General features: G+C 36.5%; 1 long non-coding RNA gene across 1 annotated transcript in view; it reads right to left on the minus strand.

Annotated features, from left to right (window-relative positions):
• The window catches only part of LOC121823709 (uncharacterized), a 97,028-nt gene that overhangs the window by 68,271 nt on the left and 5,609 nt on the right, over positions 1-23,148 (minus strand). Inside the window, exon 2 of the long non-coding RNA XR_006065242.2 lies at positions 16,369-16,417. This is a non-coding gene — a long non-coding RNA (uncharacterized LOC121823709). The remainder of the gene's footprint in view (positions 1-16,368; positions 16,418-23,148) is intronic.

Genomic DNA, 23,148 nt, shown 5'->3' on the forward strand with positions numbered 1-23,148 from the left:
CTACAGTAAGCTTTTAGAAGCAACAGATTTGAAGTAAATGAGAGTCAGTGTTTAATAACATACATGCTTTGTTCTAAGTTCTCTAAGAAACTGATGATAAACGTTAACTTAAGTACAATGTTGATATTCATGATTTGCTACAGATAGTAATGAATATGTGAAGATACAACTGATGTAAAAATATACTTTAGAAGTTGGAGTTCTTTCAGAAAGTCGGATGTTTGCTTTTGTATTCATAGTTTACTTTATAAGGATGGATTTTTTATTAGGTCACATCATGCACTTTCAATTCCAAATTTCTTGAGTCTATGAAATGTGGAACAAAGCTATTCTGGTGGCTCCATTAACAAAATATTGTCATTAATACTAATGCCACACAAATTCCACCATTATATCATCAGATACCTTGTGTAGACTATGAAAAAAATGAATTCTACTAATTGTGATATGATTTCATTCCTTTTAAATAAGTTACATAGAGGTTTAGATACAGCATCTGATGTTCTTTATAGAGCCAATGTAAACTCAATAACCAAAATTGAAGATGACTTTTGAGATGGTAATGTCATTACAGTCTTTGGTAGAATTTGGTGTGAGGTTAATGGATTAGATGCAAACTGTTAACTGAAGTTCAAAAAAAAAAAAAAGATGCTACATCAGACAACTATGGAGCTGATTCATGGACTGCAATGATTATGGATGGTTAGAATGTTGCAAATCTAGAGCCAAGTTTTTTCTCACTGTCAGCAATATGTTGTCCACCTCTGTGCATGCCTTAGAGTCACTGTGAATAGAAGGTAAACACTTCTGGACTCTATAAAAAAAAACCCTGGTTTCCACCAATGCAAAAGCAAAGAATGTCACCAGAAACATTCCAGGCTATGCCAGAGTTCTCCCTCCTTCGCTATAATTCATTTGCCTGATATCCCCACTAATACATTTCAATGTCTTTATGACTTTCTTTTGTTTCTAGAACATCTTCACAAAGCAGCCACCCAACTGCAAACCAGTATTTGAAGCAGTCTGAACCTGGGCTCCAGAGTCAGTGCAAATCATATTTGCCTGGAGGAGGAATTCTCTGTTCTTCCTTTTGAGGTGAGAGGGGTGTCTTCACATCAATTAAAGGAACTGAGAATTGATCGTTGATCTAGTTTTCTTTCCGGTTGTTACAATAAAGCACCATGAAAGAGAAACTTTAAGGGAGACAGGATGGAATATTTATGATTTCAGGCTACAGTCTGTCATTTTAGAGAAGCCAGGGCAGCAGAGAAGGGAAGCAGTTGGTCACATCTGTGAAGCCGGTAGTCAAGAACGCAGAGAGAATTACTAGAGGCAAGCTTGTTCTCAGTTCATTCCCTTACTTTCTTATACAGCCCAGGACCCAAACCTGGGAATGGTGTGATCCAATTTTAGTCTGTGTCTTTCTGTGTAAATTAACATAGTCAGTACAATCCCCACAGAGACAGCCTCAGGCCAGTCTAATCTAGACAGTCCCTCTGGACTCATTTCCTAGTGATTCTAGGATGTGCCAAGTGGACAAAACTGCCACAGTTGTGATGAATATCTATTGTTTAAAATCTAGCTATGCTATAAAATACTTTGAAAAAAAGAAGTGTCAAAGTACACAATGTGAGTGTATGTGTGCGCATGCGCATGTGTGCATGCATGCATAGTACATATAATGCTTTTTAAAACTAGTTGATATTGTACTCAAAAGAATAAATCATCTTCCCGGGCTGTATTTAAGCTTAGAATTTTGTTAGCCACAGATGGTATGTGTAAAACTTTGAAATCTACTTTGTAAATCAATCTATTTGTCTAATCAGTTTTTGATATTTAATATTTTTTCTAAATTTGTTTATCCTTTAAGTTTTTAAAATATTTAAACAAAATATTTAACAGACTGATTATCAATTGACTTTGATAGGTTTTTTAAAATCAAATATGCAAGCTGGGTATGATGGCTCAAGACTTTAATCTCAGCACTCAGGCAGGCAGAGGTAGGTGGCTCAATTCCTGTGAGGTAGAGGCCAACCTGATATACCTAAAAAGTTCCATGATGGCCAGAGATACAAAATTAAAAAAATTCTAAAAAATTAAAAAAATAAAGTAAAACATGCAGACAGAAAAAAAACATTAATTTATCTCCATAAAAACTAAAACAAAAATAAACAAACTAGATGAGAGCTTCTACAATGTTTAAGATTTAATTTTGTAATTTTAGGTTAAAATATTTCAAGTTGTATATTTCTCTTCTTGTTTCATATTTATTTTAATGTGATATATTTTATTTATATTCTGCAAAGGAGATGACTAAGGTTCAGAAACCCAATACTTCACAGAATTTAATCCTTCTAAAGAGTGAAAATAAAATAGAGGGTTACTCAATTGATTTTCCTTTGCAAAATATTGGTGTAACAGAAGTACTCAATAAAACAAAATATAGAATACATAAAACCTTGGGGTCAAAATGTCTGTGGCATCAATGTAAAAGAAAAAGAAAACTAAAGATCCAGACCATGTTTTACTTTATATAGAATTTGAATGATCTATTTAAGTAGTTCAAACTCTACCCATGATGTATTTTGTCAGTTAAATGAAATTGAATATTCAGGAAGAAGTCAACCAAAGGTGTTATTTTTGTTGAAGATGTCAACTAAGGCTGCCAGTTTAGATGACAGAATGTCCTATCTCTGTGCTTCGAATAAACTCTACATTTAGAAGCCTGGGCTGCCTCACCTTCCCTGCATATACCAACGCAGAGTCCATTAGTGGCTATTTCAGGAGGAACTTTTAAAGTACCTTTAGCTTTCTAAGTTACTACAAACAGAAAAGTAAAAAAAAATAATAATAATAATTGGAAACATGCAGCTTTAGGAGTTTTCATACGATGAGTGTAAATCTGCAAGCAGCTGCAAATCTTGCACAAGAAGCATCCGATATCTGGGATGTGTCCTTGTACCCGCCCCACCCCGGCATAGTCCCCTCCTCCTCTGCTATCCAGTCCCACTGCAGAGTAAGTTAAAAACACAACTTTGATGCAGCTGTCAATCAAGTTTTTTTTAATTTTGTGTGGATGAAATTACATCTTACATTTTTTGTCTCTGAATCATTTCATTCAATATGATTCTCATGGGATTTCCTCCCTTTGCTCTCAAAATTGTTAACTTTTAATATTCTTATCCCTATGTGATATGGAATTTTCTCTGCTATTCTTGATGAACACATAAGCTGTTTCCAGTTGCGGACTATTATACATAATATTGGTATAATTTTTCTCACATCAGTATTGGAAATTATGTATATTTCTAATACAGACTGTGAAAACTTCATTTTAAATAAATTAAGCTTTCTACTAATGCAATCTCTCCCTACCCCAAGAGGTCATCAGGTCAGTTTAATGTTTAAGAATTAGGTAAAAGCCATATTTAACGGACATTAGCAAGAAACAACAAAATCAATTTTAAGAAGAATTTGTACAACCTAATACTACTTTATGGTCATTTTGTATCATTGCATAGTTAATGTTATTCTCTTTGTTTCCATATTTTTTTTATAAACTTTCAATCTTCATTTTTTTTTTGGGGGGGGGAGTTTCAAGACAGGGTTTCTCCATGTAGTTTTGGTGCCTGTCCTGGATCTCGCGGTGTAGACCAGGCTGGCCTCGAACTCACAGAGATCTGCCTGGCTCTGCCTCCTGAGTGCTGGGATTAAAGGTGTGTGCCACCACAGCCCGACTAATCTCAATATTCTTAATAAATGTTGACTAAACTCAACTATATTTGATGATTTTTAACATAAATACAACTTGTAGAATAACAACAAAAAATTACATAAAGTATGTTTCTTAATACAGGGAGAAAAAAAATGATAAAACGACAAACTAACAAGTCAAAACAAACAGATTCTAATCTGACACACAATAAAATATATATTAGCAAGAGAAATTGAGGAAATGCAGTGCTCGATTCTTTAGGGGGTTAACTATCTGGTGAGCCGGGTTCTCCATTAACCCATTTTATTCGTGAAAACTGAGCTGCACCGCATACAGTAAGTAGGAAATCCAGAACAGGACCCCAAACCACATAAATTTAGGATCGCTCCTGATTCATGGTAGAATCTAGAGAGGTCTTTAAGAAAACTTCGTGGAGGGGATTGAATTAATTGGATAGCGCACATTTCTCCTTATTTTCAAGGAACCTTACATTGCATAGAGAGTTTATGGTGCCGGAAGACGTCCTGAAATAGCTGCCCTAGGTATCCATGGAAGAGACGTTCACCATACCGGCAGCAGTGTGATTGAGTGGGCAGGTCTCTCCACTGTGTGCTAGTCACAGCCCAGTGCTCTTTCAAGCTGTGCCCTTGACCTTCCTGTCTTTGCTCTAAGGGACCTTTTCCTAAGGTTCTCTACCAAGTAGCTCACAGTGCTCTTCCTAAAACTCACTGCCTCCTTCTCCCTGCCCACCCCCAGGTCAAATATCTTCCCAGCTCGCTGCTGTATGTTGCTCCTGCCTACAGCATCTCACTCATTCCTCCCACCTGCTCTCCTAATTCCGCCCTTCATCTTGTACATTTCAGTTTCCACCTACCTGCAGAAAGATTCAAAGATTCCCTTAGAGAATCCCAGCTACTCATATATAAATAGGCGAGGTTTCTTTGCAAAATTTCTCTAAAATAGGGGAAGTTTGTTTTTCTACACAACACCAGGCCCAGTATTCTAACGCATAACTTTTTAAAGGCGTATTATGTAAAGATGTTTCCTAATGGGTACCAACCTCTTCACGTCATAGGAAAAAAAATCTGTATTTATTTTTGTAAAAAAAATATCTTAAATGTGACATTTCTTTAATTATAAGTAAACTTCAATACTATCAGCACTACTTGTATATTTTTATTGGTACAAGTCACAGATGTTTTTGTATTTTAGTATAGCTATTAAAGATGTCTAAAGTTATCATTAACTCCCTTCATTGTTGAGCCATTACAGTAATTGCCAGATCCACATCCAAATCTTATGGTTAAATGCATTAATAGAAAAGCACGTACATTACTGTATCAGAAATTTAAATGTCACAAAACATCACCTGAGCATAATTTCATTCCTATGGAACTCTGTGTTTTATTTTGTGAAATAAATGAATGGAATGTTTTAAGAGAAAATAACTATGTGATACAAAAAAATGTGAACTTAAAATAGAATATGCATATTGTGTTCTACAGTCGGGAAGGGACTCTGCAGGAAGTGATATTTGAACTGACAGCCAGAGTGTAGAGCAGTGAGTCATATGAAAAGTAAGAAGGGCAACCGTGGAGCAAGGGTACAAGAAAGACATAAGTCTTCAAACAGGAGAGAAGTCAGATGAACGTTTATGGGAGGCTGGACCAGGAGGGTGGTAATACAGAAAGAGCAATGCATTTGTTTCCAGCTATGCTAAACTATGTGGGTGCAGTTACAGAAATGATAGATGGATAAATCTTTACAGCAGTTTTCATAAGAGGTTGACAAACCAGAAGAAGAGTGTTAAGTTGGTGCACCAGGACGGGGCTGAGGACAATGGTCACCATGGAAACAGAGCAATGTAGGAAATATGAATATTGAAAGCAGAGATTGAGAGGATACAATTTCAAGTTTGTGGGTTTTAGTGCAGCCCAAGGGATGCTGGAGATGAACAGCAGGAAAGGTACCTGGGAATTCACATGCAGTGCTGGCAAGAAGAGTATGGAGATATAGAAAAGCAGATGATTTAAGATACAAGGGAGTAAGTCCAGTAAGGTGGCTTACTTCAGTGGTAAATTACTTCCGTTACTGTAAGTAAAATGTTCACTGCTTTATTCATAATGTTTGGATATTTTCCCCCTGAACAGAAGATGTTTTCTAAATGTCAAAAAAAAAAGAATCTTAAAAATGATGAAATGTATGTTTTTTATTTAGGAATGTTACTAGCTCTCTCAATCGTTATAATTCTCTAAACTGGGAAGTGAATAGATGTTTCTTAAATATCAATATAAAATTATAAATACTACTCCTTTCATTATCGATAGGAATATTAATTGTAAACATATTCCAGCAGAATGCCTTGAAGTTTCTATTTCACATCAGTCAGAGCAGTTTACAAGAAAGAACCAAATGGTAGGAAATATTAGTAAGGATGCCAGAAAAGGGGAAGCCTTTCTGTTAATAGTATTGTAAACTAGAAAAGTCATATGGAAATCAATGTGAAGGTGTCAAAGGTTATGAATAGATCTACTATAGGACTCAGCTGAAACACTGTTGGGCATATACCCAGAGGATTCTGTGTCATACTACTGAGAAACTTGATCGTCCATGTTCAGTGGTATTCTAATCACAATAGCCAGGAAATGTACCAAGCCTAGATGTCTGTTAAGTGATGAATAGATCACTTAATGCAATATACAATGGAGTTTCACACAGCTGTAATTGAAAATTAAATTAGGAAAAAGTGGAAATTTTAGATTAAAAAAATTGAGTAAAATAACCCATGTCTAGAAAGGCAGATGTCACATAATCTGTATCAAATATGGGTTCTACGTCTGATTATTTAGATCTGTATGTTTCAAATGAGTTCCTCTAAAGGCTAAGAAACTAAAGGAGACATTGAGAGAGATAGGTACCTTAAAAGAGGTTAGTAGAATATAGGTAATTTGGGACTAGAGGGAGAAATACAGGAGGTGTCGAGATTTGAGAAGAGGAGATAGGGGAGATTTAACATTGAAAAACTATGTGTCAAAGGGCCATATGGAAGTCCACTATTTTGTAAGCCAATTTAAATTGTATAGGACAAGTTCAAAGGGCTGAGAAACACAAAATAATGTTCAATGTCTTACCCATCAGGGAAATGCGAATCAAAATTGCTTTGAGATTGTGTATTACACCTGTCAGAATAGCTATGATGAACAAAACTAGTGACAGTTCCTACTAACAAGGATGTGGAAAAAGGGGAACACTCATCCGTTGCTGGTAGGGATTCAAACTTTTACAGCCACTAGGGAAATCAGTGTGCTGGTTCCTCAGGAAGATGGAGATGAATCTAGCTCAAGATCCAGCTGTTGTACTCTTGGGCATATACCCAAAGTCTGTTTCAAACTATCACAGAAACACTTACTTAACCATGTCATTTCTGCTCTATTCACAATAACCAGAAATTGTGAACAACCTAGATGTCACTCAAGAGAAGAATGGACAAAGAATATGTGGGACATTTACACAAGGGAATATTACTGAGCTGTTAAGAAAATAACATCTTGAAATTTGCAGGCAAATGGATGGAACTAGAAAATAAATATTCTGAGTGAAATTTCCAAGACCCATAAGGACAAAATGTGATATACATTTCCTTATATGTGGATATTAACCCTTAAGTCAATGATAACTGAGCTACAATCTAGAGAACCACAGAGGATATGTATAGAGCAAGGGACTAGAGGGAACAGACAGATCTTGTTAGGAGAGGGAAATAAAATAGATAGACATGGATGGATAGAGCTAGAATTTCAGGATCAAATGTGGAGGGAGAAGGAAGAAGGGTATCAAGGAGGAAATGAAGGATACAGAGCTAAAATTAAGGTGCATTTGAGAGAGTATATGGTAGCCTAATACAGTAGAAACTTGCTAAAACATTTAGGAAGACAATCTAAATGAAAATCCAAATAATGGTTTCCCAACTGGCAATCACCTATCATGAAATTAAGCTTCCAGGATTGATATTGGATTGTGTCTAATTGAGTTATTGGCCAAAGGTGCCCTGTTGGAATCCCCAAACAACCAAGACTGTTGCCAAAACTGTGGATTGCTTTCTACACCCTGACAGAAAGGCTGGATTTGCAGAAAACACCACCTACAGAACTCATCAAACATAAAGATGTTGAGCTGGTACCTAAACAGAGCCTTCACCCCTATGCTCCAGTGTCTTTGGTATAGAAAGATGCTCTGCATGCTATCAAATCACCCACAAAACCTTTATCTACAGTGGTGTAGTACCTGCAAGATTTGCTAGGGCAATGGTGGCACAAAGTTTACAGGAATAACCAACAAATAACTTATTTGACTTAAGGCCCATTCCTTGAGATTAAACCTACACATGGCATTGCTTTGGTGACCAAGAGCCTGAGACTAGATAGCCAAGAGACCTAAGGTAAAACCAAATAATTCTGTTGTAGAAAACAACAAATAAAAAACTATAAAATGACCCCCATGACATTGTGCTAGACTCATACATTAGTTCCTTCTTCAGCCATCATCAGAGGATCTTCCACTTGCAGCAGATGAAAACTGATATAGAGACCCACATTATGCCAGACATTACGCAAAGAGAGAAAAACCTTGAACACTCAGCCCTCAATGGGATGTCTCCATAACATCCCTCCCTCAAGAGCTCAGGGAACCCACAAAGAGGAGGTAGAAACAGTGTAAGAGCAAGAGGGGATGGAGAACACCAGGAAAATACCCTCTAAATCAACATGAGCAAAGTTCAATTGAATTCACAGAGTCTGAAACAGCATGCACAGGACCTGAATGAGTCTGTACCAGGTTCTCTGCACTTACATTATGGCTTCCAGTTGGGTCTTTTTATAGAATTCCTAAGTTGCAAATGAGTGGGTCTCTGATTTTTATGCAGTTTCTTGGGCACTTTTCCTTTTGTTGGCTTGTCTTATCCAACATCAATGTGATTAGCTTTTATTTAAAAAAAAAATCTTGCTGTATTTTATTTTGCTGTATTTTTAAAAACTGAATGAATGGAAACTTAGCCACTATGGTAAAGGATAACAACTAAACTGTCATTTATACCTGCTGGGAGAGAAAAAAATCAGTTTTCTCCAATGGAGTGACACTGAGTATACCAACCACTCCAAGGTAGGTTTAATGTTCAGAAGTAGTTGAGAGACATAATGGACTCCTTAGGATTTTTTCTTCTTTTGTTTTTTGTTTTTGTTCTTTTGTTTTGTTTGTGTGTGTGTGTGTGTGTGTGTGTGTGTGTGTGTGTGTGTGTGTTTGTGTGTGTTGCATACTTTAGTTAGGTTATAGTTTGGAGTATTTTTTCATTTTTTTGGAGGTGTTTTATTTTGTTTTCTTGGTTTTGGGAGGATTTGTTGTGGTATTGCATTGTTGTTTGCTTTTGAGAAAGAAATTTAGGTTAGTAAGGAAGGGGGCAAAGAAAAGAAAAATGCATAAATTTTAAAAATAAATTAGAATGAGGATGGCAATATACCACTATAATGGATAGGGTTCTTTCTAGAAGCCATGGGTTCTGAAACAAAAATCTGCAAGTCACTAGTGGGATAGCTCATGATATGAACTGTTACTTGTGGAGGCCTCAGAGGTCCCCCCAAACAATATATGCCTTTGCCACTACTTTTAGTTAGGCACCATAACTATATAAGGCCATATTTCTGAAGATACCACATACCTAGTTTGCAAAGTATAGAAAATTCAAGTTGGACCTGAGCTGAAAGTGTCTTCCTAACAGTTCGTTTTGTAATGCTGGAAAGTGTTCTGCAGGATGCTGAGGAGCATCAGCAATCTTACCTAGCTGAAGAGCCATGAACTACAATATTAAACAACCAGGCAAGATATTTCTACAGTTGTCACAGCAGCATAATCTGTTATGAGGGCAATGGAGTTCTCTGTGGTTGAATTTGAAAGGAGTTCATGCTCGATTCTGTGACCCAGTTAAAAACCTAGGGCTAAGGAGGTCCTAAAGTCCTCAGAGCTGACTGCGGTAGGAGGGATATAAGAGGGGTTGGGAGGTGAGAGTAGTCAGAATGCATTATAAATGCATGAAATTTCATTAATAAAATGTATAATACTTTAACCAAAAAAACAGATAATAAAGATAAGTATAATATAATCAAAAATGTATAAATACTTTTGGTACAGGATTATAAACTGGTTCAAAAGTAGAGTTTCATACCCAGCTAATGTATTAATCAGATGTGAGTCAAATGCCATTTTAAAAAATAAAGATGAAAGTTACTTTTTTTGAAAAGTGTGATTGCAAGTACATTTGAGTAAAGTCTCAATGAACTCAAGCAATCAATAAACTATGGAAAGGTCCCATGTGTAATGAAATGCACCATCTGCATTATACTGAAGCTTAAGATTTGTAACCAATATTGTCATTTCAACAAATAGGTCAGTTTAATGATGCTTTGATAACAGGTTGGACACACGATTCCATGGGGTAGAGGAAAATGTAACAACCACAAGGAATTCTTTGGACCTTATCTTGTGTATTTTTTTGTACAAATAGAGTTTTCTAAATACTAAAAACTTAATTAAAAATATTCCCAAAGAAATGTAATTTTGTAAATAAAGATAAGACTCATATAGAAAATGAATAAAAACAGAAAAGAGGTATTAGGCAATCTTAAAATCTTAAAGATCACCTTTCTCAAAACCATGTTTCTCAATCATCCTTTGCCAAGTGACATTACTATGAAGAACAAAAGTTTCATTTCTTCCAACAAACATAAAGAAAACATTATACACGTATGACAAACTGTTAAGAAAATTGATCACAGGTCACAGTAGTTCCTGAAGCTCCATATTGTTGTGTGTGTTTTCCTTCAGTTTCTCTGAAAATGAGAGACTGTTGTATCTTTGTGGCCAAAAATTCCTTCTGCTTCCCTTTGTGATATTTGAGAAATCACCTCAAAATCAAAATAAATTAGAAGAAAGTAGGGAAGGAAGGACAGGGGAAGGGAAGGAGGGAGGGAAAGAGGGAGGGAGGGAATGAAGGAAGGAAGAAATAGAGGGGGAGGGAGAGAGGGAGGGAGACAAGAGGGAGGAAGAAGGAATAGAATGAAACAAGAAAGAAGGAAAGAAGAAAAAGAAGGAAAGATAGCCAGGCAGATATCAAATTGATTAATATATCAGTCATTCCTGACATTGTTGTATTCAAGTGTTCATTAGCAACTGGGAAAAAATTAATCCTGATTGCTCTCATTTTCTTAAAGCTGAACTTAATCAATGCTGTCATATAGCTCCTGGTAACAGCCTCCCACACCAAAATCAATGGAACTTGGAAGCTACCACAGGAAAACACTTGAATATGCATCAAATTTGTGGAGCTCATAAAGAAAACACATTTTTCCTTCATGTATTTTTAAAGAGATTCTTGTTCCATTAAGTCTTGTGGGTGGTTTATCTGTTCAGTACAGCAGATAGGAGTGAACTTCGGTGGTATTCCATATTTCATTGTAACAGAATGCCATTCAGATTTAATAAAGATGTTAGTTGTGATTTTATTACCATTAGGGACATGGTTACTCTGTGGGGAATGTGTAACGTCTGTGGGTAAACTTGACATGCATCCTCACTTTTTTCCCACTTTGATTTGTTTTCTTAACCTTTAAGATTCAAGAGCCAATTTTTCCCAAACAGAAAAGGAAACTGACATATATTTCATGCTTTGTACTAATTCTACAATTGGTAAAATAAACTATTATTTTAGAATAGTGTTTTGTGTATACACATGTTTAAATCTACTTCCCTTTACACCATATTTTTATGTAAAACTACTAGAGTGGACACTGACATTTAAACCTATGACTAGTGTTAACTGTAAGTCTAAACTCTGAACACTAGTGAAGCTGTGCTTTATAAGTAGTCATCTAGGGAAGCAGCATTTCCTTTTGGTTTTTCACTGTTCATTTTCCATTAGCTTTTCAAGCCTAAGTCATCCAAAACAGAATAATTACTTGAGAACTGAATAATTCATTTCAACATTCTATTTTTTCATTAATTTTAATATTTTATGACATTGACAATAAATATTTGAGAAGAAACAACACGTAAAGAGGCTTTTGCATTTGGTACTTTTGAAAAATAATATTTTCACTGAACCCAATATTGTAAAATTCATTGCATATGCTATTTTTGTGCCTAAAATCATGAAACTTTTATATCTAAAATTATTGGAGTTAAAGCAATTACCTTAATGGGACCTCACAGTCTTTGTGTATGTGCTGACCTGAGACTTGAACAGGTTAGATGGCCTAGCTGGGTCAAGAGCTCCAAACACGATTTAGTGTTTTAGAGTCTGAAAATATTGCTGAATGCTCATTTTGTAGGATCCCTGTGTAGAGCTGAAAACCTTAGTTACCCCATTTCGTGACTAATTTTAATGAGCTACAGAATTTTCAGTAATAGATTTTGTGGTTATTTGTATATGTGTTTTTTGCACAGGCCATTGAACTAGTTTTCATTGATGCAATCATTATAATTTAGGAAGAAAAAGTGGTTCATTAACTTTCTCACTACCAATTGAAAGGGTAAGATTCCTTGTTCCTCTTAAATTCTCAGCGATGACTCACAGTTTCACAGTGGTTTTCTAAAGAAATCGTGGTTAGTTTGGAGGGATATTTTAATAGTATTTTTCATCAGCTACCTACTCAATAGTCTTTTCATAATCTCTACCACATCTAGGAAAATATTGATTTTTTTTATAGAGAAATTCAAAGAATCTCATTAAGGGTCATCAGAGAATATATCTATTCTTGATAGATACCCGCTGCTCTTTATTTAATATATGACATCAATATTTTGTCGTAGCAACGGAACCTAAATTTTTGTAGTTGAGCGTGGGTATGAAAAATGATATCAATAATGTACTGGAAATTACATTTTTGTTAAGGCCTTGTGCAGTTGTTTCATCTCATTATTTCATTACCACATGTCATGAAAAGTTAATGTTCAAATATACCAGTGACTAAATCGCTCTCTTTTCTTAGATTGTGTTAATATAGTACATAAAATTCTGTGTTTTTTTCCTGAGTATTTCAAAGCATATGAAAAAGGGAGTTTCTGTTTTTAAAAAAAGATTAAATTATTTTTAATGTGTGTTTTCCTGCATGTATGTATCTGCACAGCATGTATGTCTGGTACCTTCAGAGGCCAGAAGAGGGTGTCAGATCCCATGGAAATGCAAGTCATCTACTAGTACTGATACAAAATTGCTTCATTTTCTTTTTTCCTACTGCATTAATGCAAGTATATTGCTAAACGATGCAGTGGTTTGTGTATAAGACCATCCATCTACTAATTGAATTCTCAGTGATCCAGTTTAGCTTTTACCTCATTTGAGCATCTTTTTTTCATAAGGTAATACTAGAAACATTACTCACTTTCCACAATATACTTATACATATTCTTATGTAGGTTAAGAGAGATAATTTTCCTTCTCTACAAACATATGGGCAGGGTAGCAAAGCAGATATCCCAGGAAAACTACCTACAAGTCCATTCATATATGTAAAATCAACAGAAACAAACTGGCAAGAAAACAAGCATGTATAGGTTCATCCGTCTCTTTCATGAGACGATCCATTTTTATGGGAAACACAGGTGAGTTCATGAGCTACTAGATGTGGTAGACCAAAGTGGGAATCCATCACAAGTGAGACGATTTACAAGTACAGTGAACACTTGAGCAGGGGTCATTAGAATGCATATAATTGTAACTTTGAACTCTTGGACTGCTTTTTTCCCCTCTCTCTTCCACCCCCAGGCTCTGGTTATCGCCATTCTAATCATCACTACTTTCTGCTCTACTGTTTTAAGGTCTACATCTGAGAAAGATCACAAGATTCTTTTTTTTCCTATCTCTGGCTTATTTCACATAGCACCCAACTCTCCATGTCCATCATGACTGAAGATAATAATGATAGTGAATATATCAAATTGGCTGAAAGATGACATTTCAAATGTATTTACCATAGATAAGTAACAATTATTTTAGATGATGAATATGCTATTCGAAAATATAGATGTGATATTAAGATATTTTTTAAGAAACTATAGAAAACTGGATTTTTTTTCTTAAAAATATGAGGTGTACAACTTCTTCCCTAAAGATGATGAAGCAAGCAAGCCCCATAGGACAAATGAGATAATGGTTCCCATGGTATTTTGGCAAAAACTCCCTTCCTGACAATTTAAAAGTCTGACTTGAATTGGTTTTATTAATATGAGGTAATATTCCAGAATATATGTTAGACTTAACCATTTGTAGATCAATGTAGGACTGACCTCTGATTTGTCCCTTTTTCTAAGCATGAAGAATGGTCCCAACGGTCTGATTCCCTTACTCAGAAGAAAGCCAGAAAAGTAGAATTCTGATCAGATGACATCAATCTGGCAAGCAATGCCAATGTTTCCGATCATGAAAGACTAAGTAACGCTATAGACAGGCTGAGTCAGAACCCTGGGCTCTTCATTGGGAGGTAGTAGAACATTTGATAAGACTGGGCACTGCTCCATGACTCTGGCCATGTCTCAGATAATGTTTCACTTTTAATTGAAAAGATGGAAGTTCAAATTTTCTCAGTGATAATCTTATAGGACATAAGTAATATGCCATCCTTAGAGTTCAAACTTAAATTATAAATGTCAAAACTTGATTGGCCCTATACCAGCATGAACAAAAAAAATACTCCAATGATGGAGGGGTAGTAGCTAGTCCCATAAGTGTTTTCGTATTTTCTTTGTGTGTAAGGGTATGAAGACACCACATATATCAGAAGAATATGAAGACTGAACTCTTGTTTTAATTGATCTTTATGGGCTTTAAGAACCCATCATGCTTTGATTAATGATCAACATTACCATGCAGCTGTTAATAGAGCAGCATGATTTACTTGAAGCTCAAACTTCTGGACTCTGCCTCATGTATGTATTAACAAAGTTAATTATAGTTTGGTATATATAAAAATTTGAAACCATTCCTTCCTTGAAAGTTTAAATAAGAATTATCCATGATTCAAATTGCATTTTAAATTTTATGGGGCAAGGACAGTCTATTTTCATTTAAGAACACAGAGGTAGACTGTTATAATAGTTGAGATTCTGGATTCTTTGTAGCTATGACCTTGCATTTCTCTATGAAAGTGTGTCTTTATGTGTTCTCAATATGATCTCAATTCTTTTACAATCCAATCCAATAACTGTCACAAAGGACCAGAGGAAATATATAACTTACAGTCCAGCCATCTAAAATACTGGCTTGAATTTCAGAAGACTCTCCAAAGCTTTTTAGTTTCTATGACATCATTTATCGTATCTGATGTCTTCTCACTACTTCCCATCAAATGCTAATGAAAATTAGTGAAAAATATAAAATAACAAAACATAAACAAGTAGTGAATATATGCTCTGGAATAGAAAACAACCCATTACTAAGGAAGAATTCCTGTTTATTTGACTAACAGTATCTATGGTTTTATTTTTGAAAAATATTAAGACACTCATCTACATAAACAATTATAGTTATTTAGGCTGGGTAATGAGTCATTACTGACCTGTTTCCAGTAAATCTAAAACACCATTTCAATGAGAACACAGTGACTTATCACTAAACTCACATCCCTAAAAATACTAAAGAGCTCAACAGGTGTTAAGAAATCAAGGTCAAAATTGAAGAGGAAATGGAAAGCTAGAGAGCTAAGCAGATATGAACTGACATTCCCAGAAAAATCCACATTCTACATGGCTGCATGACTGATTAGCTGAAATGTTAAAGTTCCAGAATCAAATTAACTTGGGCTATTTTTAGACTCCCTAGATAGCTATTTACTACTTAACCTGTCTGCCTGTATGACCTAACACCCTCAGGAAGATCAAGTCAAGTCTTAGGGTACGAAGGCCAAGAATGTCATCAGAGCAGCTGAGGCCTTCAACTGATTTCACGGATTGATTGAAACAAACTTAATCTATCTTTCCGCCCAAGTATCTGAAAAGTGTTTTGCTTTGTGACGTTGTTCTTTTTTATTTATTTATTTATTTATTTATTTATTTGGTTTTTCGAGACAGGGTTTCTCTACGTAGTTTTGTGCCTTTCCTGGAGCTCACTTGGTAGCCCAGGCTGGCCTCGAACTCACAGCGATCCGCCTGGCTCTGCCTCCCAAGTGCTGGGATTAAAGGCGTGCGCCACCACCGCCCGGCTGTGACTTTGTTCTATTACTAAGAAACTTCAAACTGTTGATCACATAGGAACATGCTCTTTTGGACAAACTGAATCTGCATTTCATGACCAAAGCCACTTACCTTTGGCTCCAAAATAAACAATCTGTTATTTAAAAACAAACAACAAACAAAAACTATCTCTGCTTCCGATACATAGGTGACTTTGAACAAATGGCAAATGGGGATGATATTTTCATCTATGTTTTCATACATGAAATTTCCTACAACATAGGCAATTTAATAATTTCAATGTACCAATGCTAGAGAGATGACTCAATGGAAAGAGCTTTGCTCTACAAACTTGAGGACTGGGTGACAGATCCAAATATTAAGTAAGCCAAGTATTTGCTGATGGGTCTAACACCAGCAAGAGGATCCTTGAGACTTACCAGTTTCCAACCATGAAAACAGGAGAGCTGGTGCCAGGAAAGACCCTTCCTGAAAGAATAGGTGGAAAGTAATGGAGGAGGATACCAAAGTGTTCTTTTGTCCACCACACGGCCCACAAACATGTGCACCCCAACCCACACAGCACATACACAAATAAATATTTAAGAATAATAAAAAGAATGCACCATTTTTTGGAGAAGCTCTTGGTACAGGGCTCTGATAGCTCTTCCTAACTTCTGATAGATGGTCAGTAATTCGATCATTGTACATCAAGATGGAAGGCAATAGCACACCATGTTGTTGCTGTCTTTCATGTGCTAATAATAACACATTATAACTACTATTACATTATTTATTTTTCATCTTTTCCATCTAATGAAAACCATTGAGCTACTTCATAGGTAATTTGAATAAAATGCCATAGAATTTGTCTTTGTCAAACCAACAGATGTTAATAACTAGAAACATGAAGCACTTTTATCTGTTGGAAGAAGGAGCAGAAACTGTCAGCTGTTTGCATATAAAAATGTGTGCTCCAGTGAAAGATATTTGCTCAACCTAATAAGAGGCTCAACAGGTACTGTTATTCACTGTTAACAATGGAAGGAACAAAAAACCATTCAACATATACTTTTCTCTTGAATACCTACTTCTTTCTTCTTTCATGTGGATTTTTGCTGACAAAATTAAATATATCAAATATTACTTTAAAAATATACAGCCAAAATGAAGGATGGTGCTTGCTAGCATATTGCTTGATGAGCACTTGTGAGTCCATTAGTTATCTCAATCTACAGCTCTTGGTGGGTTAAATGGAAAATGCCTTCCGTAGGCTCAAGTACTTGAACACCTCATCCCCTATGAATGGCAGTCTCTGGAGATGATGTAGCCCTGTTGGAAATAGTACCTCACTAGGGGTGATCTGTGAGAGTTGGTAGCCTTGCCTTTGGAGGTTACTCTACCTGCCTTCTGCTTATGGTTAAAGAGGTGGTCTCTCTGCTTCCTGCCTCTGTCACTGCCTGCTGTCTGCGGCTGTGCCTCCCTACCCTACTGAAGGACTCAACTCTCTGGAGCCATGACCCAAAATATACTCTTCCTTCCATAAGTTGCTCTTGGTCATAGAAGGTTTTAAAACATGAGAAAAGGAATTAAAACACAAGCACAGCAAAATCAAAACATCTATGCCTATATATGTATGTGTGTGTGTAAATATGTATGCATATTCATATCAAGATATACCACCATGTTTTTATTGTGATTTTTTTTAAAAAAAAAAACTCCACCCTGATATCTTTTTATTGTTTATATTTACCCATTTTAATGTATATTAATTTTTGCTTTTATGTATGTATGTGTACTATGTTTATCTTGTGTCCACAAGACAACAGAAGAAGACATGTAATCACATAGAACTAGTGTTACAGATGGTGTGAGGCACTATGTGAGTGTTGGCAACTAAGTCTGGGTTCTCTTCAAAAACAACAAGAGCTCTTAACCACTGAGCTATCTCTGTAGCCCCATATTTTATTTTAATAGTAGCTATGGATTGCTAAAAATTGAAATCAAACATCTTCATTCTTTTAATCTTACTGCTTTATTTAAAAACTTTTATCTTGAGTAAAGATGTTGCAGAAATTTCTTACATAGCTTATTTTTAAAGTACTTTTTAATCATTAAAGACATAACAGCTGGATGATGGTAATGCACACTTTTAATCCCAGCACTTGAGAGGCAGAGACAGGAAGATCTCTGTGAGTTCAAGGCCAGTCTGGACTACAGAGTGAGTTCCAGGACAACCAGGGCTGTTACAAGGTGCAACCCTGTCTCTAAAAAACCAAAACCAAACAAACAAAAGATGCAACATAACTCCATCTTTAAAAATAATCACTGATACATTAACACACATATATGTCTACATATATACATATGTACATATAGTTGCATCTTTGTATATAATCCTAGGACACATTCTTTGAATTCTTTCATTTTACTTTTTTGATGAACATTCATTATAAAGTCAGATTTTGTAATGACAATTTTGTTCAAGTATCTTGTATTTGACCATATTCACTTTCTATTACCATTGACAGCTGCCTCTTCTCTTGACTAGTCTCCTTTTTCTCCCAAATGGAAGAACAAACAGTATGGAAATAAACCAGAAAAGAAGCAAGATGGCAGTAATCAGCAAATATCTCTCAAAAATAACCCTAAGTGTTAAATTTTTGCTCTTAACTTCAAGGTACCAAGTTCAGCAAGCCACCTCATGTCTCAGGCCTTTCCCTCCTCTTTCCCTTTGAAGTTGTCTTTATTCTTACTTTTCCCACGTCTTTAAAATTGAAAGTGTGCCTTAGCTCTGTACCTATACATGTTCTTACTGAGGACCAATTCCATTGTGAGCCAATCCTCTCTGTAATAAAATAGGACTAATCTACTAATGGTCCCAAGATTCATGTCTTGATTCTATATCATGCTGCTCATCCAAAATTTATCACCAAGTGCCTACTTTCATTGGTTGATGTACAACAACATCAAACTTGGGATCATCAAGATGGCTCCTTATTGCTAAGACAAATGATCTGGTTGGTTTCCCCACCTGCATGACACAGGAGTGAACCAACAAGAGACAAATACAGATTTGCCCTCTTACCTACGTACCTGGGCTGTAACATATGTGTGTGCTCAATAGAGAAATTATGGGAGCATAAGACAGGAAAAGAGCTAATCACCCTAGAGTCTGACTAAGTTTCTTGCCAGAGAGAAACAAGAATTCTGGCACAATTAATGGCATTGGCTGTAAAGGCTGCTGTCAGAGAGTGCATATTCCTTTCATATGTGGACAGTTCTTATTAACATCACTATGAAGTAGACCTAAGAGCTGAATGTGCATGACTTAGGCATGTGCCTGAATCCTTTCCCCAGACATCATCTGAGAATTTAAAGCAAAGCTTTTTTTTGTTTTGTTTTGTGCGTACAGCAAAGATAGCCTATCTTCCTGTGTTCCTGTGAACCAAACTTTTCCCTTCTCAAGTATAATCCTACCCAGTAGCCCTCCAAAACCATCCAATGATCTCATTTGTGTTTCTTAGCAACCTTTCAGAGATAATCATTTCAAGCCCCACCGAATTCTTATATTGGCTATTGTAAAACAACAAGCAAAGAAAAATAAAAGAATAACCTGTTCCCCCATTCCAGGAGCCCAGACTCATACTTGGATATGCCTTACTTTCTATAATTCCTCCCTGAGGGCCTAAACCCATGCTCTCAGGTGTGCCAAACCCTTCCTCATGAGTACCTGACTTTCTCTTAGCCCTTATGTTTGAAGTCTGCATTAAAACATCTTTGTTAAATACTGCTTATGCTCCACCCATAGCATGGTGAAAATGGCCAACTGACTTAGAACAGAAACCAAAGATACAGGTAGATGCCAGATTCAAAATTGCCACTCAGAGTAATAAGGCTTTGCAAAGGGCAGTAAGAGGCTAATTCTGAGCAGAGTGCATCAGCTTGAGCATTACTTACTGGCCAGTGCTGATATTAAATGCCTGCATTCATTTTGGCATTCAGAATGGCTGAGGAGGGGTATCAGATATTCAAATATCTAAAGCAGAGGCTGCATTTGTTTGTTTTGCCTGTGTACATATTAGCCTAGGTGGGAGTGGCACATGTCTACAGGAAGCTAGTGTTTTTTTTTCACTCCTATAAATTGTATGCATTCTTTTATTCAACTGGTAGTCATTCGACTGCTTATTAAATATAATAAAATAGCTCAAAGCCACGCACTGCTTAGAACCTTGCTCTCAGTGAATTTTATGTTGATCGTGACTTTTTATTGATTGGTTTATTTACTTAGTTTTTTTTTGCTATTGTGCATATTATGTACATGAAGGACATGTGTATGTGTGCATGAAGAAGATGTGTCTGTCTATATGATGAATACTTGTATGTGTATGTGAAGAAGCTGTGCATTTATACATGGAGAAGATGCATGCGTACATGAAGAATGTGTGTTCCATGTGCAGACTTGGGGCCTAAAGGATGATGCTAAATGTCTTTCTCTGGTACTCTTGGATTTGTTTCTTTGGTGTAAGGCCCTCTGCTGAACCTCACTTGAGGCTGAAGTCCAGCAAGTCCTGGCTATCATATCTCCACATCCTAAGCCACTAATGTTACAACAGGAGTGTGTGCTGCTGCTTTTTTTTTTTGTGGGTGCTGAGTGTTTAAACTGAGATCTGTAAACTTCATAGTGAACACCCTTAACCACTGATCCATGTCCCCAGGCCCGTTCATTATAACTTGCTAATGTACCTTCCTCTACGGGATGAGAGTTTAAAGTATTATTTTTCACAGAAAACTGTAGCTCATTTTTATACATGTTTTGTATAGCACTCTTAAATGAAATGTACTTTAATGGGGTTTCAAAACAGATTGAGGAATTGTACAATAGCGAACAAGATCCATCTTTCAGTTGCAAGTTTTAGTTGTAAAGTTGGGTTACTGCCAACCTTAAGTGGCCTCAGATGGTAACATTAGGGAAAGATACTGGACATTTCTAATACAACCTCTTTAATACATGTGTGCGTGCGCACGCGCGCGCGCACACACACACACACACACACACACACACACACACAAGCTTGTAATTCATGTCAATGTCAAAACTACACACCATTGAAATACAGCCAGAACTAAAGTGGGCCAAGCCTCGTGCTGTAGATGAACGACTGTACTGTCTCTCATGTTTCATCTTTATTCCAGTTAGACCTAATATCATGTTTTTCTTGACATTCACTTCACATTAAAATAGTCACCATATTTCCTCTGCAAAGAAATGAAAATGACTTATTTACTTGTCTGTATTTCTATGTGATATATGAAAGGGATTCCTTAAAAAAAAAATAGAGAGTGTTAAAGGTCACTGAAAATGAGGAAGAACAATCCATAAATGTCAACCTGAGAAATCAAAGTTTGTAGTTCAGGTTAACACACCAAGAGATTTGTTTTTTTTTTTTTTTTAATCAGAGTACTGCACTGTAAAAAGCATTGAGCAACATATCAATTACATTCATAGAGTCTTCCTTCCCTCATCATTTTTGGTGTCATGGATTTAAAAAAATAGTTGGGAGGAATAAATGTCAGGGAAGATGAGAATCAGGAAAACAAATTTTTCGGAAATGGCCAGTGTGAAAGATTCTCTTGGTTGGCTTGTACTGATGGAGGTAAGCAGTGCCTGGCCAAGAGCAAATTTACACCATGAGTGAACCCATTAGGATTCTGATTGTGTTCCCTTAGGAGTCTCTATTACCACATCCTCCAACTCTATGTGTCTCCCTCTCCCTCACATTGATACACAGGTAAAATGACTTTGACATGCAGCTTAAAGACAGTCTAGTGTGTAAGCAAAGTACCACAACTAGAGCATCTGTAGAGTGCCTCCTTATCTATGTTGATGTCCAGATTTCACACAGCAGCTTGACTTGGCTCTTGCTCAGAATGTTCCACCACTAACCACGAGGAAGAAGCTTCTGTCCCTCACACTGCCTGAGCACAGTGGCTTCAGTACCATTTATTCTTTGTTGCAGCTCAGTTTCAAAATGAAATTTAGTCATCAACAGCAGAATTTGCTGTTGATTCCAAATCTAGGTGATTCTTAGACACTGGGGGGGTCTTGGAGGCACAAGGGAACTTCTCAGTATCCTTCTTTGTAGACATTGAAATGACAGATATTTGTGGCTATAGTTGTAGCTGATCTAATGACAGAGTATTTGGATTACAGACCAGCTCTGCCTAGAATATAAAAGCTGGCCTCCCTTTCTATTTTCTTGTTGTTCTCAGCTGTCACCAAGTTTGAAAAGACTCCAATTCATCTGCTCTCAAGTGCATACACTCTTCTGAGCATTGGGGACACTTGAGCAATAAGAGACTATTGAGAAAAGAATTACTAAACTAATAAGCTGCAGCCAGTACTGTAAGAAGTCTCCCATCTGTGGTGTGAAAAGATGATCTTTTCCTCTGTACCCAACCCAGTTTTGTTTCTTAAGAATTTCTTTTAAAGAATCTATAATTCTTTGGTAATTTATTTTTGGTTGTTGACTGGTACTTTCTCTCAGTTTAAAACGTCTGTCTCCTATCGGAACTATGATCTTCCCTCTCTCCTTTTCCCCCACGGGTATGAGCTTATTCTGAAAAGCAAATGGGCTGGTGTATCTTTTCCCAAATAGTGTTAGTCGATTCCTTTTTGGCAAGTGTTTCATAGCAGCCGTGATGGCCTGTCTCATGGGTTTCTGCATTCTTTTCTATTGTGAGATGCTGTTATGAGGATCTTATGTGACATTTGGGGACTCTAACTATGGAACACCAGAATTTAAACATTAAAACTGTACTTATCTACTTTTCTTTGCCTTAGCACTCACTCCACTGCTACTTACCACAGCCTCCCACCACTAGTATCACACGTCTTGTATGTAAGCAAGTCAACTGAAGTCCTTATGGAATGCCCACCTATGGGAAACAGCCACATGCCTGCCTGGCTGGTTAGCAGACTGCAGGTGGATCCAACATTCTCTATTCTCCTTCCCCTTTCAATAGACAGAATGATGCCATAGCATGAGCAATCATAGAAGTCAGCAGGATTGTGAGTTCCTGTTCTTGAATGCATTCTCAGTGTCTACCCTTCACTGTTTGGAGAAAGAATGAGGACCACTGTCATTTCCTCTTCCAAAGGCATTTTGCACACACTATGTAGAGTAGTTGTGTGTTGTAGCCTTCAGAATATGGCCAAT

Source organism: Peromyscus maniculatus, chromosome 18, assembly GCF_049852395.1.
Source record: "Peromyscus maniculatus bairdii isolate BWxNUB_F1_BW_parent chromosome 18, HU_Pman_BW_mat_3.1, whole genome shotgun sequence".
NCBI lineage: Eukaryota > Metazoa > Chordata > Mammalia > Rodentia > Cricetidae > Peromyscus > Peromyscus maniculatus.